Here is a 16,659-nt window from a genome sequence, read left to right on the forward strand (position 1 = left end):
CTCCATTACAATTTTGACAAAGGCTAAGGAACTTTGAACCCGAGTACTGGGGGACAAGAACAAAGATTCTAAATATTTAGCATCCCCTATGGTGCTTAATGCAATATTGGCCATAAAAAGGGCACATAGTTTTTAATTGGAAACTACAAATTGACAAATAACTTGGCACTCAAGATAAAATTGAAATTAGAATGGGTGACATGCCAGCTCACAATCATTTTTTTGTGACACCTTGATGTTTGAGCAAGGAATGATACCTTTGGTCACATAAATTCAAGAGAATTTTTTTTCCAGAACAGTACTATTCCTCAAAACAAGGCAAGTCTTTGACTGGCTCCTCTTAACACTGGTTGCTCATAAATGGAGCATGCTGCCAAAATACTCAGTGACATTCATAGCCTGCAAGGATAGTGTGAGAAATCACTCTGAGTAGAATAGCCACAGCATACTTCTAAGGACTTCCAACTGTGCAACACTCTCTACATGGCTGCTTGACTGTCTCTTTTTCTTCAGTTTAAAAAATAATGAAAGAAAAAAAAAGGTTCTAAAGAAGATGGTAAAGGGAAGTAAATATGAAAAATTCCCGAGGTGTGCCCTCATGAAACAGTGCTATGTTCCCAAATGCAGAATTTTGTTCACAATCTCATTGGAATGACATTACTGATTATGTTAATAAGGTCATAAAATAAGTGAGTGTGATCAACAACTAAAGATCAGTATCCCTTTCATTGTCACATGGTATTTCCCCCCATTTTATGTAACAAAAGAGAACATTACATTAAAACTCTTTTTAGAAAAAAAAATAGGTGGATAATATTAGCTGATCTCTCTTCTCCCCCATCCACTAGCAAAATGCCTTCTGCATTTTGGACATATGTGTCTTCTCATTTTTATGTCATTTACTGCCAATGCAGCCTTGTCAAAAATGCCTGTGAAGACATGCATTTCACTTTGTTCTTTCCAGTTTATAAAATTACATCTGCAATACTGAAGCAGCACTAACCTCTTATAAGGTTTTCCTTCATTTAAATTAGCTTTTGAACCATAATGCCTCTATTTTAAGTGAAATATGCTAAGTTAACATTGAACACATCTATGCAAACACTTCAGTAATGATGGTGCAGATAAGATTTGTTGACTTTCAATTCTAAAGTTACCCAGCTTGGAATCCCTTGATGGCCTGGTATCCATGGATACCTCAGACCACTACTTTCTTTCATCATCTGACTAAACTCATGAATAGAGACGGAGGTTGCTATATTAATTAAAAATAGAGCAAATTTTTTTCCCGAGAATAAACAAAAAGGATTATAATTTGATGTTACATATTTTTTATTGAATAGTTCCTATTGCGAAATTATTTCCATGCAATGGTAAATGAAGCCTTTTTGTGTTTAGGAAAGGATGATTAAAGTCAAGTATGTTTTCAATTCTAATACAAGGGCAATGATATTGAAAGATGTTTAATAACTGACAGGTTAACAGGTTAAAAAATTCTTTGCCCTTCCAATCAGAAAAAAGTCTAATTTTAATCTATTAAATATTACTTAGCTCTCTGTATAGCATCCTGATTTTTGTAACAGTTTCTAAGATTGAATATATTCAAATGATTCACATCTGGTGTCTGAGGATTCCCATGGTTACCAGGTGAATCACTGGCAATATTTTTCTTCTTCTTATATAAAGGCAGAAATATCTACCTAACTTTTATAATACTCTGTGCAGATAAGACTGGGCTCAATCCATAATTAAAAATTATGTGTTTCCCTTGATCATATTTTAATTCACTACAGCATTATAGGAATAGTTTTACTGGCTATAAATAGCATTCTGAGGTTGAATATTAAAATGGCTGAAAAATGACATTCCCAGTGACTACTCAAAATATTGATTGATAATCAGTATTACTATTAGTATCTATGATTGAATAACAATGGATATCATTAGATGGTATCTAATGATTTGGCAAAAATAACACAAGCTTTCACAATATGAGGAGGAATACAAGGGTAGTGGTCATATCAGGAAGGAAACTCACTACTTTAGATGTCAGCACCCTGGGTCAAAGCTTCATTTTCCAGTGGGGGAGTTAGGACTCTCTTCTGTAAAGACTTGTAACCACTCTCATCCTCTTTCTTATCCTACCTACCCCTATCCTCATCTTGCCCTTTGCCTGTCCTGAGATTTAAAAAAAGATAATATAATTAACACTTGGACATCCAGAAATTTTGGGAAAGGTGACACTGGATCATAGAATCATAGGTATAGAACTGAAAGGAACTTTAGAAGCCATCTAGTACAACTCTCTCATTTAATAAATGAGGAACCAAAGACCAAAGGGGTAAAAAGAAATTGTTCTAGACCAGGTGTGGGGAACCCATGGCTTTGAGGCCACATGTGACCCTTTGGGTCATCAAATGTGGCCCTCTGAATGCAAACTTCACAGAACACATAATTTAGTAAAAGGATTTTATCTGTAAAACTTAGACTCAGTCAAAAGGTCACACCCAAGAACCTAGAAGGCCACATGTGCCCTTGAGCCTGAGGGTAGGCCATATAAAATGTGAATAGCACGGAAAATATTTGAACCTATGTCCTCTCACATTGTAGTCAATATACTTTCCTCTGATGAGCAGACATAATTTTCAAATTGCTTGTAATATAAAACAATAAGTTCCATTAAAATAAAACCCAAAACACCCCATTCCTGCATAACAGTTTGGATCAAAATATTTTAAAAATAGATTATATACTTCCTATTCTCCTGAAAAGAATACATGGAACACAATTTATTTTTGTCATCGTGATTCACTACCATCAAGCATAGTTTTGATCTGTCCTGATGAGTGTAAATGCATTCCCAACTATATCTAGGCATTCCCTGTCATGTCTGTTTACCTTGGTCATCTTCTTTCCATCCATCATGCCTCTACCCTCTCTGCCTTCATGTGGTTCCAATTACCATCCCTGTGACTCTTTGATCAAAACACCTACTGGGGGTTCCACTCCCTTCTATGTGTTATGTCCTCTTTTAATGGAAGATCCTTGAGAGCAGACTGTCTCATTTTTGTCACCTTTCCCCCTTCATACTTAACACTATGCTTGGTTAAAAGTAGTTACTAAAAGCCATCCACACTCATTCATTCTGTGTTGAATTTTCAATTATAAAGGTCTCTATCTGAAGCCTGGTCCCTCTTTCTGCTAGTTCTTTAACCTTCTAATAGTCACTTATCTTCTCTTAAAAGTGAATAAGGGATAATAAGATTTATTCTCCCATGCCATACAGTTATGAGGTTCAGATGTGATGATATATGTGAAATGCTTAAAAAACATAAGATTTTTTTAATGAAAGTTATTATTCTTATGCTGAATATCACTTATTTTATTAAACTGTAATATGTTCTTCCAAGACTTACTAAAGTACAAAGGGCTGCTTGCATATTGCAAAAACTGTCACATTTTAATTTTTTTGATATAGTAATAATACTATATAAAGCTTATCTTTCTCATTGCTGGGTTGTGCCTTAACTTGTCTCTACCACTAAAATCTAATTCTTTCTCTTACCACCCACCTCACTTCATCAAAATACTGCTTTTAATCTGCTACAGCTTTGTGAAATGGACAACTGAAGTTTTACATTTTTTTTGCAATTAAAAAAAGCATCTGGCAGAATGAAAGCTCCATGGATGGAGGGGCTATTTACTCTTGATTTTTCCTCATAACCCTAGCATCAATTATGGCAGTAGGGGCTCAATAAATGCTTGTTGATTGAAAGTCTGATTTCCTCTGCTGTTAGTCAATTCCAAGAATGTTATGTCCACTTCAGAATTCTTCGTCCTCCAATTCCTTCCTATTTAAAAATATTTAAGAAAAGCATTGAATTTGAGTAATGCAATAGGCAATATATTTTACTTTACAATTATAGAGACATGATAAGAATTTGTAATTTGCACCCCTCTGTGGTCCTTATTTTATCTTAGCTTTGGTTTTCTTAGTGTTAATTTTATATTACTGTAGTCATTATTCATATTTTTCTCCTAATTACAAATAGTTCATACAAGTCTTTCCTTGTTTTTCTGAATTTTTCACTTTTGTCATTCTTTATGGCACAACATTTAATTGCATTCACACATCACAATTTGTTCAGTCATTTTCCAATCATTGGGCACAAGATTGTTAAGAGTTTTGAAATTATAAATAATGTCACTATGAGTATTTTGTTACATGTGGGAACAGTCTTTTTAATAATTAATCATTTCAGGAAATATACCCATTGATTAATAGTTTAGTGTCTCCTTTGCTGGATCCTCTTCCAGATCATGTTGTCTAACCACAGGTGTCCCTCAGGGTTCATTCCTGCTTCTCTTCTCTCTATATACTATTTTACTTGGTTATCTCATCAGTGTCCATGAATCTAATCACCATGACTGTTCTAATGATTCTCAAATCTACCTATCTGGTCCCAAACATTTGGATAACTGGTTTTCAGACACTTCAAATTATTATGTCCAATAGATATCTTAAACTCATTATGTCCAAATTGAAGTTCATTACCTTTTTCTTTAAACTTACCCCTCCTTCTACTTTTGCTATTACTACAGAGGGAAACATCATCCTCTTAGGCTCTCAGGTTAAAACTCTGAGTTATACTGGACTTCTAATTCTCTCTCACACCCCCATATTCATCTGTTGCCAAGACCTGCTGATTTAACCTTTGCAATAGTTCTTAAATATGTCCCTTTCTCTTCTTTGACTCTGCCACCATTTTAATGTAGCTCTTCATTTCACACCTGGATTACTGTAATAGCCTACTAATGTGTCACCCTTACTCAGGTCTCTCTCCCCACTATAATGCAACCTCTCTTCAGTCACTAAAATGCTCTTCCTAAAGTTTACGTCTGGTCATCTCAACCATCCCCCAACCAAATAAACTCCAATGTCTCACTATTGCCTCTAGGATTAATACAAAATGCTCTGCATGGAATTCAATGCCATTCATAACCTAGTTTCCTTCTACTTTTCTAGTCTTTTTACATCTTTTTAACTTTGATTCAATAAAATAACCTCATGTCTGTTTCATGATCAAGATTCTTAATCTCTTGCCTCCAATCATTTTCTCTAGGTGTCCCTCACATCTGGAATGCTTTTCCACATTTGCTCTGTCTACTAACCTGCCTGGCTACCTTTAAGTCCCAATTAAAATCCTATCTTTTACTAAAAACCTTTCCAATCTCTCTTAATTCTTTTGACTTCACTGTGTTAATTACATCCTTTTTATACTTTAAATAGCTTACTTAGTATATATTTGTTTGTGTGGTGTCTCCCCTATTAGACTGCAAACTCATTAAGTACAGGGAATGTCTTTTGTTCCTTTTTGTATTTCTAGTGTCTATCCCAGTGTCTGGCACATGGTAGGTACTTAATAAAGTTTATTGATTTATTGATAGTGTCTTATTTCAAAAGTCCAAATCATTTTTTACAGAACATTAAACCAATTTAGAACTCTATTAACAGTGTATTAGTATGCTGGTTTTTCCATAATCTTTATAAAATTTAGTTTTTTTCCATCTTCTATAACTTCATATGTCATATGAATATGTCATAATTATTTTACTTTTCATTGCTTTGACTGTTAGAAATTTTGAACTATTTTCATTTTGTTGTTCATATCTTTATTTCTTTGACTTAAAATAAATTATTAAGTCCTCTAACCTCTAAGGAATTAGAAAAAGCCTCTTAGGCCCATACATGTGTTTCAATGCCTTATAGACTTTGGAAGTTAGGCTTTCGTCAGAGATATGTTAGATTATGGCTTCTTTCCTCAGTGAGACTTTTTTTCCAATTTGGTCACTGTAAATTTAAATGTATCTTCTACCTCCCTAATTTGGCTTTTAAATTTTTTCTTGAGCTCCTCCAAGAATATTTTTTGGACCTTAGACCAGTTCATATTTCCATCTGTGGTCTCAGGTGTGGACACAGAGTTCATGGTATTTCCTGAAAGTGATTCTTCTCGTTCAGAATAATAGGATTCTATTGTTTTTGGTCTTGCCTTTGCAAGTTGCTTCTGGCCCATTGTAATTGCCTATTTCCTGTCCTTTAAAGTGTGTTTCTGTTCCTGGAGTACAGAGGGCTCTGACCCAAGCTTCTCAGTCTGGGAGCTTGGTACCTGGTTGTTGGCTTTGTGTGGTGTAGTCTCTGGGTGTCTAGACTGAGGCCAAGGCTAGGATTCTCAGTGTTTCCCCTGAGTTACCCTGAGGCTCACAGAGTAATCAGTGGGGGAAAGGGGATCTGGCCTCTTCAGATTTTTGCCTCTATGCCCCTGGGCTACAGCTCAGGCAGGCTTTTGCTGGTCAGGTGAGGTGGGGCTTATTGGGACCCCTTTGGATCTTCTCTTCAGACTCCTTACTGCATCAGTTACTCCCTTTCTCTGTGACTCCTAAGCCTCAGGCTATTTCTGCTATTTCAGGATTTTACTCCAGGTGGGACATTTTATCTCTCTGTTTTCTTGCTCAGGGAGAGGGAATGGGAGCAGCCAGAGTTTACTTTGCCATCCTGGCCCCTGGAAAATCAGGCAGGTGATTTTTAAATTTCCAGGCTGTGGGCTGATAGCCACAGGAGAAGCTGCTGTCTCTACTGCTGGCCCTGAGCTTTCTCTTACCCAGCTCTGAAGGATCCCTCCCATTCGTGGTGAACAGCTTGTTAGACTGCTGTGAATCTGTGCATCACCCTTGGGGTGGGTGAGTCTGCTGGCTGGGGCTCCTTCTCTCTCTGCTGTAGCACACTCTCTAGTCTGAGCTGCTGCAGCCCCTGCATCCTCCACACTTCCCCTGCCCTGACCCATGTGGGCCCTTTCCTGGGCTGAATTCTGCCACACTAAATCTCCCAGTGGATTTTGACACTCCAAAATCCATTCAGATACACTTTTAAAATTTAGTGACTGGATTCACAAAGGAGCTTAGAAAAGTTACTGCTTCCATTCTGCCATCTTGGCTCCACCCGGTTCCTTTCCAATACATACACTTTCTCCTTGTTTTGCCTGCCCTGATTTTACTTGTGCAGAGGCTTTTTAAATACTTCCCTTATTGATAGTTCTTAAAGTTATAATCTTGATTATTTTGTGACTCTTTTCTATTCCAAATTTTTATATTTAGATTGTGTATTCACTTGGAATTTATTGGGGAACATAGTGTAAGATGTTATTCTATAGCTATATTTTAGCTAAATCACATACTGGTTTTTCCAGGAAGTATTATCCAAAAAAGTGTCCTTCCTTTTTTCTCCCCCCTCTCCAGTAATTTTGTTATTGGGTTTATAAAGAACTCAGTTGTTCATTTGTTTTTCAGTCATGACCAATTCTTTGTGATGCCATTTGTGGTTGTCTCAGAAAATATAGTGGAGTGGTTTGCCATTTTCTTCTCTAGCTTATTTTACAGATTAGGAAACTAAGGCAAACATGGTGAAGGGTTAGACAGTTAATAAATGTTTGGTGTTAGATTTGAACTTAGGTCTTCCTGACTCCAGGCCCTGCACACTATCCACTGTGCCACCTAGCCACCCCCTAAGAACTTAGGAGATGAAGATATTTGTTTCTAGTTCTCTATTTTTTTTAAACATAGCAGTAGTTTTGATGATCATCAATTTATAATTTTATGTGACAAGAGATATTCAATTAATACATTTCCATTATTTCTTTTAATATTCTCAAACTTTAATTTTTCCACATGATTTCATAATTGATTTGCTTAATTCTATGAAATATCTCCTTGGTAAAATAACTGACAAAAATGTTTCATCCACAGGTTAACTTAAGTAGTAAAGGTTTTAGTTAGATCAGACTAGCCATGAATCTTTTGAAGTGCTTAGTTATTATTTCTGAAAACTTGTTTTGTAGCTACATTGATGTCTAGCATATGGCTTGCTGAGTTAACTCCCAGATTTAATGCACTTTGCAGTTATTTGAAATGAAATTACTCATTATATCTTTTCCTCCTAGATTTCTATAGCAGTGTACAGAAACAGTGATGATTTTTGTGGAATTATTTTGTATCTGCTACTTTGCTGAAGCTATTAATTGTCTCAATTAGTTTTTTCATTGCTTCTCTAGGGCTAAGTAAACCATCATATCATCTACAAATAGAGATAATTTTGCCTCCTCTTTTCCAGGGCTTATTCTTTAATTACTTTTCTTTGAATTATTGAAAAGCTAACATTTTTAGTATTATTCAAAATAATTGTACAGAGGCAAGGTATCCTTTTTTCATGCTTTACCTTACTGTGAAAGCTAATTTTTCTCCATTACAAATACTGTCAGTTTAAGTTTTTATGTAAATGATTCTGATCATATTAATGAATGCCCTTTCTATGGCTTTATTTTTCTGTAGCATTTTAATGGAAATAAGTTGGTATTTTGAAAAAGTTTTTTTCTACATCTGAGGCTACACAGAAGCTATCAGGTGAGAGATCATCTACTTATGATGAGAAAGGGGAGAAAAGGAATAGTATAGGAAGGTGACATCCCAGTGAGGCAGGTATTTGTTGACCAAAAACAAATAGAATAACATATTGGCTTTTCAGGTCTCACATCCAATGCCTAAGACAGAACCTCTCCAGGTATGTACCAATAGAATACTACTTACCAATTCTAGAATTGCACACGGTACAAATGATGATGATTGAGGGAGCCTAGTGTCAAAGCAAATAAACTGAGTCACTTGGCAGTGGGTTTAGGATTCATACATTTTTAGAAATATATTTTTAGTTATATCAAGTAATTATTTGGAGGATTTGGGGACAGACATAAGATTCCCTATACTAGCCTAGAATCCCAAGGTCACAAAGCATGTCAAAGGTATTTATACACCCTCACAAGGTATTTCAAAGGAATTTTAAGGAGTTACATTAGATCACAACAGTTTGAAAATCTATTAGGATATTTATCTAACAGAATGGGAAAACAAATCAATGGTAATGGTAATTCATGATTTGTAATGATAATTCTTGATAAATAAGTAGCATATAGCTTTGAAGACTGTTATGCAATAAAAATATTGGAAATAGAGATGTAAGCAATTATGAATTATTAAAAGTGGTCTAATCATATTTGGTCACATTCCAAAGATAGAATCACCAGTACCTTCAGGTATATACCCATATTAGAACATAGGCAATTAATTTGTATCAGTAGGGAGTGATTTTACATTAGAGTAAAGGATAAAACATTAAAGGCAAAGGACCTTTTACATTCCACTTTAAAAGTTTGACATTTTAATATTCTACATTTTCAGTAGAAAATATTACCAAGAATTATAAAGACTTGGTCAAGAAAATGAATCCCATCAGGATACAGATCATATTTTCCTTACTTCTGTCTATCCATTGAATACAGAGATGTGATAAAGAAGATGTGATTTGGAAGTACACAGCTGGCTAAGAAGATGATGTTTAACAATGATATTTAGATTTTGAGACAAAAGCTGAAAATATTGGAATTACAGTATTTCATGTCATTATGAAATAAAACTTACAAAGCTGTTAAATATGTGTTTTTCTGAAGCCCTGAACGTCTAATTAAGAGGGCATTAAAATCAAGAAAAGATGTAGGAGGAAGAAACCCGTCCATGTAAAGTCATCTAATTTGATTCTACAAAAAATAGCTATAATGAATGAAGAAGTAAATGAAATACCTAGAAGTTTGGGGAAAAAACTTAGAAAGAAGTAGGTAGTAAAATGTTTGGGTCCAAATAGGTATGTAAAAAGGCCCAAATCTTAAGCAAAAGAGGAACTAAAAATTTCAATGGAAAAAGGCAAATTTATGTATATAGATCTCAAAGAATTATTATAGTATGATGAAACCCACTCCCAGAATATGTATTTGAATGGGCAATTTTATTAAAAACAAACAAGCAAGCTAACAAACAATGAAAATTATAATAGAGAAAAATTGGTTTGGAGGTTTTTTGGGGGGTTTGTTACATTACACTCATATGAGGAATACTGGAATTGAGTGGAAGGGAAAGGAAGGTTGGTACAAAGAATCAGGTGAATTTTAATGGGAAGATAAAGAAGTGATTTTGTTACCAAAATATACTACAGACCATCTAGACAGAATGAAGAAATAGAGGAAGACTTTGGGAAGTAAATCAGAAACCTAGCATAAAAGCATGATATATTACTGAAGCATACTTCAAATATGCAGAAATCTGTAGAAACTCTGTTTGCCAGAATGAAGAGCAGCTTAAAGTACCTTGATTATTCTCACCAATAGTTACACCATTCAAAGTTAGTGAGAATCCATGAATTTTAAATTATATTCTATATATCACTATGATTTATAGGAAACTGACTGCAGGGGTGAAAAAGGACAGTAACCATGGAAAGTGGTCAGTGCTCCCTCTAGTTTAAATAGAGCATAACAGGAAAGCTAGGCATTGTCATGTATACTCTAGTTGCCTGAAAAAAAAAAAAACAAAAGAGCAAAGGATATCATGGATCCAAATCCTACACAATGAGTCAGTTCAAGCAGTTTTGGTAACTCCCAAAAATAAAATTCTGAATACCCAAAAATAAATTATTTAAATTAGAAAGGAAGGGGCTGCCAGGTAGCACAGCAAGTATGAGCACCGGCTCCAGTGTCAGGATGACCTGGAGATCGAATACCAGGCTCAGACACTTAGCACCTACCCAGAAACACCTGGCCGTGTAACCTTGAGTAAGTTACTTAACCCCAATTGCTTAGGGGCGGCCAGGTGGATCAGCGAGTAAGAGCACCGGCTCCAGTGTCGGGATAACCTGAATCAAATCCGGGCTCAGATACTCAGCACCACACCCAGAAATAACTGGCTGTGTAACCTTGAGCAAGTTACTTAACCCCGATTGCTTTAAAAACAAACAAATAAATAAATAAATTAGAAAGGAAAAATGGTAGTTGTTTGAAAAGTTCAATGTGATAAATGAGAACCCAACAATCAACTTGTGTTTTGAGAACATATGTACATAGTAAGAAAGGAATAGAAGAAAGTTTTTCATATCTCTTTGTAGAGATGTGCTTGTTTTTGTAATAGGTTAATATTCATCTTTAGTTATTTTATAGTTGTCATTTTTCTCATTTATAACTCTGTAGCCACTGTGAATATTGTTTTCTTGATTCTGCTTAACTTTTATCAGTTCATATAAGTCTTTTCATGTTTTTCTGTATATATCATTTCTTATAGCACTGTAATAATCTATTATATTCTCATACCACAATTTAGCATATTGGCAAGCCAGCAGCAGACCCTACTTCAGCAAACTACTCGGAGATCCTAAACCCCAGGGTGGCCGAGCAGGCAAATGCCAACAAAAGGATCCCACCATATATTTAGCACAGCCAGGGGCACCAGCAGACTCTAGCTCACAGGACCACCACATCCTTTGGCACAGCCCTGGGCAGGCAGGTTTCTTCCAGCAGCTGGATCTCCCCCTGCTTAGGTGTAGCTCCAGGAAGGTAGATGTCCCGCAGTGGAAGTACCTCCACATACTGCTGCACAGCCTGGGTGGAAAGGCATCCTTCAGTGGTCATATCTGCACTTGATTCAGCTTAGCCCAGGGTAGTCAGGCATTTTCTAGCTGTTGTACCTCCAGGTGATTCAGCACAACTCAGGGCAAATGGGCATCCTCCAGGGTCAGACTTCTATGGGCTGTAATATAACCCTGGGGAAATGCAGAAAAACTACACCTGGCCTCAGCATAAGCCAGGCACCACCACTAGAATACTAGCTCAATACCAGGTAAGCTGCCAAATCCCTATAACTACCATCTGCCAGCACCTAAAGCCCCAACACACAAGTCAGTGACCAGGCTCCTGACTCCCAGCACAAAAACCTTGGGACAGTGTCCCCTGTTCTCCCAGTGGGAGAGCTCAACTTTAAAAGTCAGGAATTAAGCCAAGAAATGAGATGACAGTAAAACAAAACAAAAACAAACAAAACTTGACTAGAGAGAAGTTTTATGGTGACAGGGAAGTTCAAAACAAAAACTAAGAAGAGGATAACATTGTTAATATACCTACATCTAAAATCACAAAGGTGAATATGAATTGGTCTCAGGCCCCAAAAGCCTCCTTAGAAGAAATCAAGAAGTATTTTGAAAGTCAAAGAGAGAGAAAAAATTGGTGAAAAAAATGAGAGATATGCAAAAGAGTCTGTAACAGCTTGGAAAAAGGACAAAGATTGACTTAAGAAAACAACTAAAAAAAAAAACAGAATTAGGCAAATGGAAAAGAAGCACAAAGTTCACTGAAGAAAATAATTACTTAAAAATTAGGGGTGGCTAGGTGTACAGTAAGTAGAGCACCAGCTCTGGTCAGGAGGACCTGAGTTCAAATCCGGCCTCAGACACTTAAAAACTTACTATCTGTGTGACCTTGGGCAAGTCTCAACCTCAATTTCCCTGCCTTCCCCCTCCAAAAAGCAAAAAAATAATAATTTAAGAAATAATCACTTGAAAATTAGAATTAGGTAAGTGGAAGCTTATGAGCCTATAAGCCATCAAGATTCAGTCAAAAAAAATTTTAAAAAATTAATAAAATGTAAAATACCTCATTGCAAAAACAACTGACCTAGAAAATACCCACAGGAGAGATAATTTAAGAATTATTGGACTATTGGAAAAACATGACTAAGAAAAAGAGGCTGGACAGCATCTTTCAAGAAATTATCAAGAAAACGTGTTCTGATATCCTATAACCATCGAGTAAAACAGTCATTGAAAGAATACACAGATGACTTCCTGTAAGAGATCCCAAAAATTTGGGGCAGCTAGGTGGTGCAGTGAATAGAACACCAGCCCTAGAGTCAGGAGGACCTGAGTTCAAATCTTGCTTCAGACACTTAACACACACACACACACAAACTAGTGGGGTGTGACCTTGGGCAAGTCACTTAACCCCAATTGCCCTGCCTTCCCCCCTCCAAAAATGAAACAAGCAAACAAACAAAAAAAGAGATCCCAAAATGAAAAATCCAATGAATATTGTAGCCAAATTACAAAATTATCAGAACAAAGAGAAAATATTGCAAACAGTCAGAAAGAAACAATTTAAACATCATGAACCTGTAATCAGGATTACACAAGACTTAGCAGCTTCTACATTAAAGGATTGGAGTGCCTGTAATGGGTTATTTCAGAAGCCAAAAGAGCTTAAATTATGACCAAGAATTAATTATCCAGCAAAATTAAGCATAAACTTTCAGGGGAAAATATGGACATTCAGTGAATTAGGGGACTTTCAAACATTCCTGAGGAAAAGAGCAGAGCTGAACCAAAAATGTGATCTTCAAATACAAGACTCAAGAGAAGCATGAAAATGCAACCAGGAAAGGGAAAAATGTTACTCAATCTGGTTAAACTGTAAAACTTATGATACTTATAACTTTTGAGAACTGTTTCTTTATTATAGCATTTATAAGTAAATTCATCTTTAAGAACAAAAGGTCAAGAATATCAAGTGAAATAGTGAAAAAAAAATAAATGTAAGGGAAGGTGGCCAAGCCAAGCCAGACCTAAAACTGTATCATAAAGCAGGAATCATCAAAACTATTTGTACTGGCTAATAAATAGAATGGTGTATCACTGGAATGGATTATGTACACAAGACATAGTAGTCAATGACTATAATAATCTACGGTTTGATAAATCTAAAGTCTCCAGCTTCTGGGATAAGAACTCACCATTTGAAAAAATAAATGCTGGGAAAGTTGAAAAATAGTATGGCAGAAACTAGAAATAGACCAATATCTTACACCATATACCAATATAAGGTCAAGATGGGTACATGATTTATATGTAAAGGATAATACTATAAGCAAACTAGAGAGGAAGGAATAATCTCCCTCTAAGATCTATGGAAAAGGAAAGAATTTATGACCAAACAAGAGACAGAGAACATTATGTAATGCAAAATATACAATTTTGATTACATTGAATTAAAAAATTCACACAAATTTTATACAACCAAGATTAGAAGGGAAGCATAAAGATGGGAATTAATTTTTGCAGCCAGTACATCTGATAAAGGCCTAAATTCTAAAATACATAGATAACTGAGTCAAATTTATAAGGATACAAATAATTTCCCAACTGGTAAATGGTCAAAGGATATGAACAGGCAGTTTTCAAATGAAGAAATTAAATCTATCTACAGTCATATAAAAATCATCCAAATCACTATTGATTAGAGAAATGCAAATTAAACCAGTTCTGAGGTACCATATCATACCTATCAGATTCACTAATGTGACAAAAAAAAAAAAAGAAAATGACAGTTCTTAGAGAAAATGTGGGAAAATTAGGACTTTAATGTATTATTGGTTGAATCATGAACTGATCCCTGTTTAGCAGGGATCTGATTCTGTATAGCAATTTGGAATTATGCACAAAGGGCTATAAAATTGCATACCCTTTGATCCAGGAATACCACTAATATCCTTATATTCCAAAGAGATCATAAAAAGGGAAAAGGACCCACATGTACAAAAATATTCAAAGCACCTCTTTTTGGGGGTTTGCAAAGATTTTGAAACTGAAGTGATGCCCATCAATTGGGGAATTGATCAACAAGTTGTGCTATATGAATGTAATGCAATACTATTGTTCTATAAGAAATGATGAGCCATTGGAATTCTGGACTTTCATGAACTGATGCAGAATGAAGCAAATTGAACCAGAATGAAGTGAACTGAATATTGTACACAGTAACAGCAACACTGTGCCATGACCAGCTCTCATAGACTTAACTCTAACTTAGCAATACAATGATCTATGACATTTCCCTAAGATTCAAGATGGAAAATGTTATTTAAATCCAGCAAAAGAACTATGGAATTTGAATGCTGATCAAAGCAAACTATTTTCTCTTTTTTTCTTTCTTATAGTTCTTCCCTTTTTTTCCTAATTCTTCTTTTACAAAATAACTAATGAAGACATACATTTAATATGATTGTACATGTATATCCTATATCAGATTGCATGAAATTTGGGGAGAGGGGAGGTAGGATAGGGAGAAAAAAATTGGAACTAAAAATCTTATAAAAATGAATGTTGAAAACTAAAAAAATATATTAAAAATTCTAAAAATTCAAAAGCAAAGTTTTGACAAAATGTCTCATACTGTTTTTGCTGGAATGTAGAGAGATTCCAAATAGGTCACACAATCAAATGAATTTAGAATAAGTTGAATGACATCTCAAAAAGTGGTCATCTTGTCAAATGTCAGTATTGTGCCTCAGCGATGTTTCTGCTAAATATATTAAAACACAAAGGCAAAGATTTGGTTAAAGACATAGATATCATGTTTATCAAATTTGCAGATGACTAAATTAAGAGAAGGATAACTAACACTTAAAAAGAGTAATAGGAAACAAAGGGACTTGACAGCCTATATAATTAGACTAAATCTAGTAATTTGTAATTCAGGAAGGATAAAAGAAAAGTCATATTTCTGTGTACAAAAAACCAACTTCACAAGTATAGAATATAGATTCATGAATGGACAAGAGTTATTCACCAAATGATCTAGAAGTTTTAGTGGACAATGAGTTCAATACATATCAGCAGTGTTTCCTGGCAGGCAATGGAGTTAATGTGGTTTTAGGCTGCATTAAAAGAATAAATTCTAGTAATGGGGATGTGATAATCCTAATATACATTGTTCTCCCAAGATTATATTTGTAATATTGTGTTCATTTCTAAGCAGCACAATATATGGAAAATTATTATCTGTAGACTGTCTAGAACACAACACAGTATTTTCATAAGATGATGGGTTTTAAGGATAAGCTGAAGTTTTGTTTAGCTTGTAATAGAGAAGGACAAATGGGAACAAAATGCCTAAGTTTAAGTAGCAGAAGGGCTGTAATATAGAAGGGGATTAAACTTCTTCTGTTTGGTTCCAGAGGGATGAACCAGGAGCAAAAGTTGAAAGTTGCAAAAAGGCAATTTTTTCTTCTGACATAGAGAAAAAAAAAGTAAAAAAAAGTAAACACCAAACATTTTGACAATTAGAATTGTCCAAAAACAAAATGACCTGTTGGAAGAAGTGATGAGTTCTACATATGTGTAGGTTTTAAAGAAGAGGACATTTGTTAATGGGTATGATAATGGGTATTCATTCCATGAAATACTAGATGTCAACAGCAATTCTTCTTATGTTAAGGCAATGGTCTTCAAACATTTCTTAACATGTTTTAATGTTAATAGTTAACTATATGTATACACCATATAACTATATAAAATATAGTTAATGATATTAATATTATAATAATAGTTTAAAATAAATAAGGATATATACAATATGTATTTATTGATAATATATACACATATGTTTACTATAATATTTATAAGTACTATAGACTTATAGAAAATTAAAAATATAAGATAATATGAAAATATATTGAAAATGTTATATTTATTCACAGTATAATATTTTTTCTCTGTTAAATTATTGAGGATTTTAATGAGGGCAAGTTATATATGTATATTTGTATGTGTATATATGCATATACACATATATACACAGAAATGTATGTATGTGTGTATATATATGTGATATCTTGTTTTTAAAACTTAATTTAAAACTATATATATATATATATATATATATATATATATATATATATATATAT

General features: G+C 34.6%; 1 long non-coding RNA gene across 1 annotated transcript in view; it reads right to left on the bottom strand.

Moving 5' to 3' along the window:
• Positions 1 to 2,842: 2,842 nt before the first annotated feature.
• LOC138142760 (uncharacterized) overlaps positions 2,843 to 16,659 on the bottom strand; it is a 145,830-nt gene continuing 132,013 nt past the window's right edge. The window contains exons 2-3 of the long non-coding RNA XR_011163535.1: positions 8,638 to 8,683; positions 2,843 to 3,851 (exon numbers count right to left, since the gene is read on the bottom strand). This is a non-coding gene — a long non-coding RNA (uncharacterized lncRNA). The remainder of the gene's footprint in view (positions 3,852 to 8,637; positions 8,684 to 16,659) is intronic.

The sequence above is a fragment of the Petaurus breviceps genome, unplaced genomic scaffold, assembly GCF_028583685.1.
Source record: "Petaurus breviceps papuanus isolate PSGF00001 unplaced genomic scaffold, PetGlider_PUasm1.0 90603, whole genome shotgun sequence".
Classification (NCBI taxonomy): domain Eukaryota; kingdom Metazoa; phylum Chordata; class Mammalia; order Diprotodontia; family Petauridae; genus Petaurus; species Petaurus breviceps.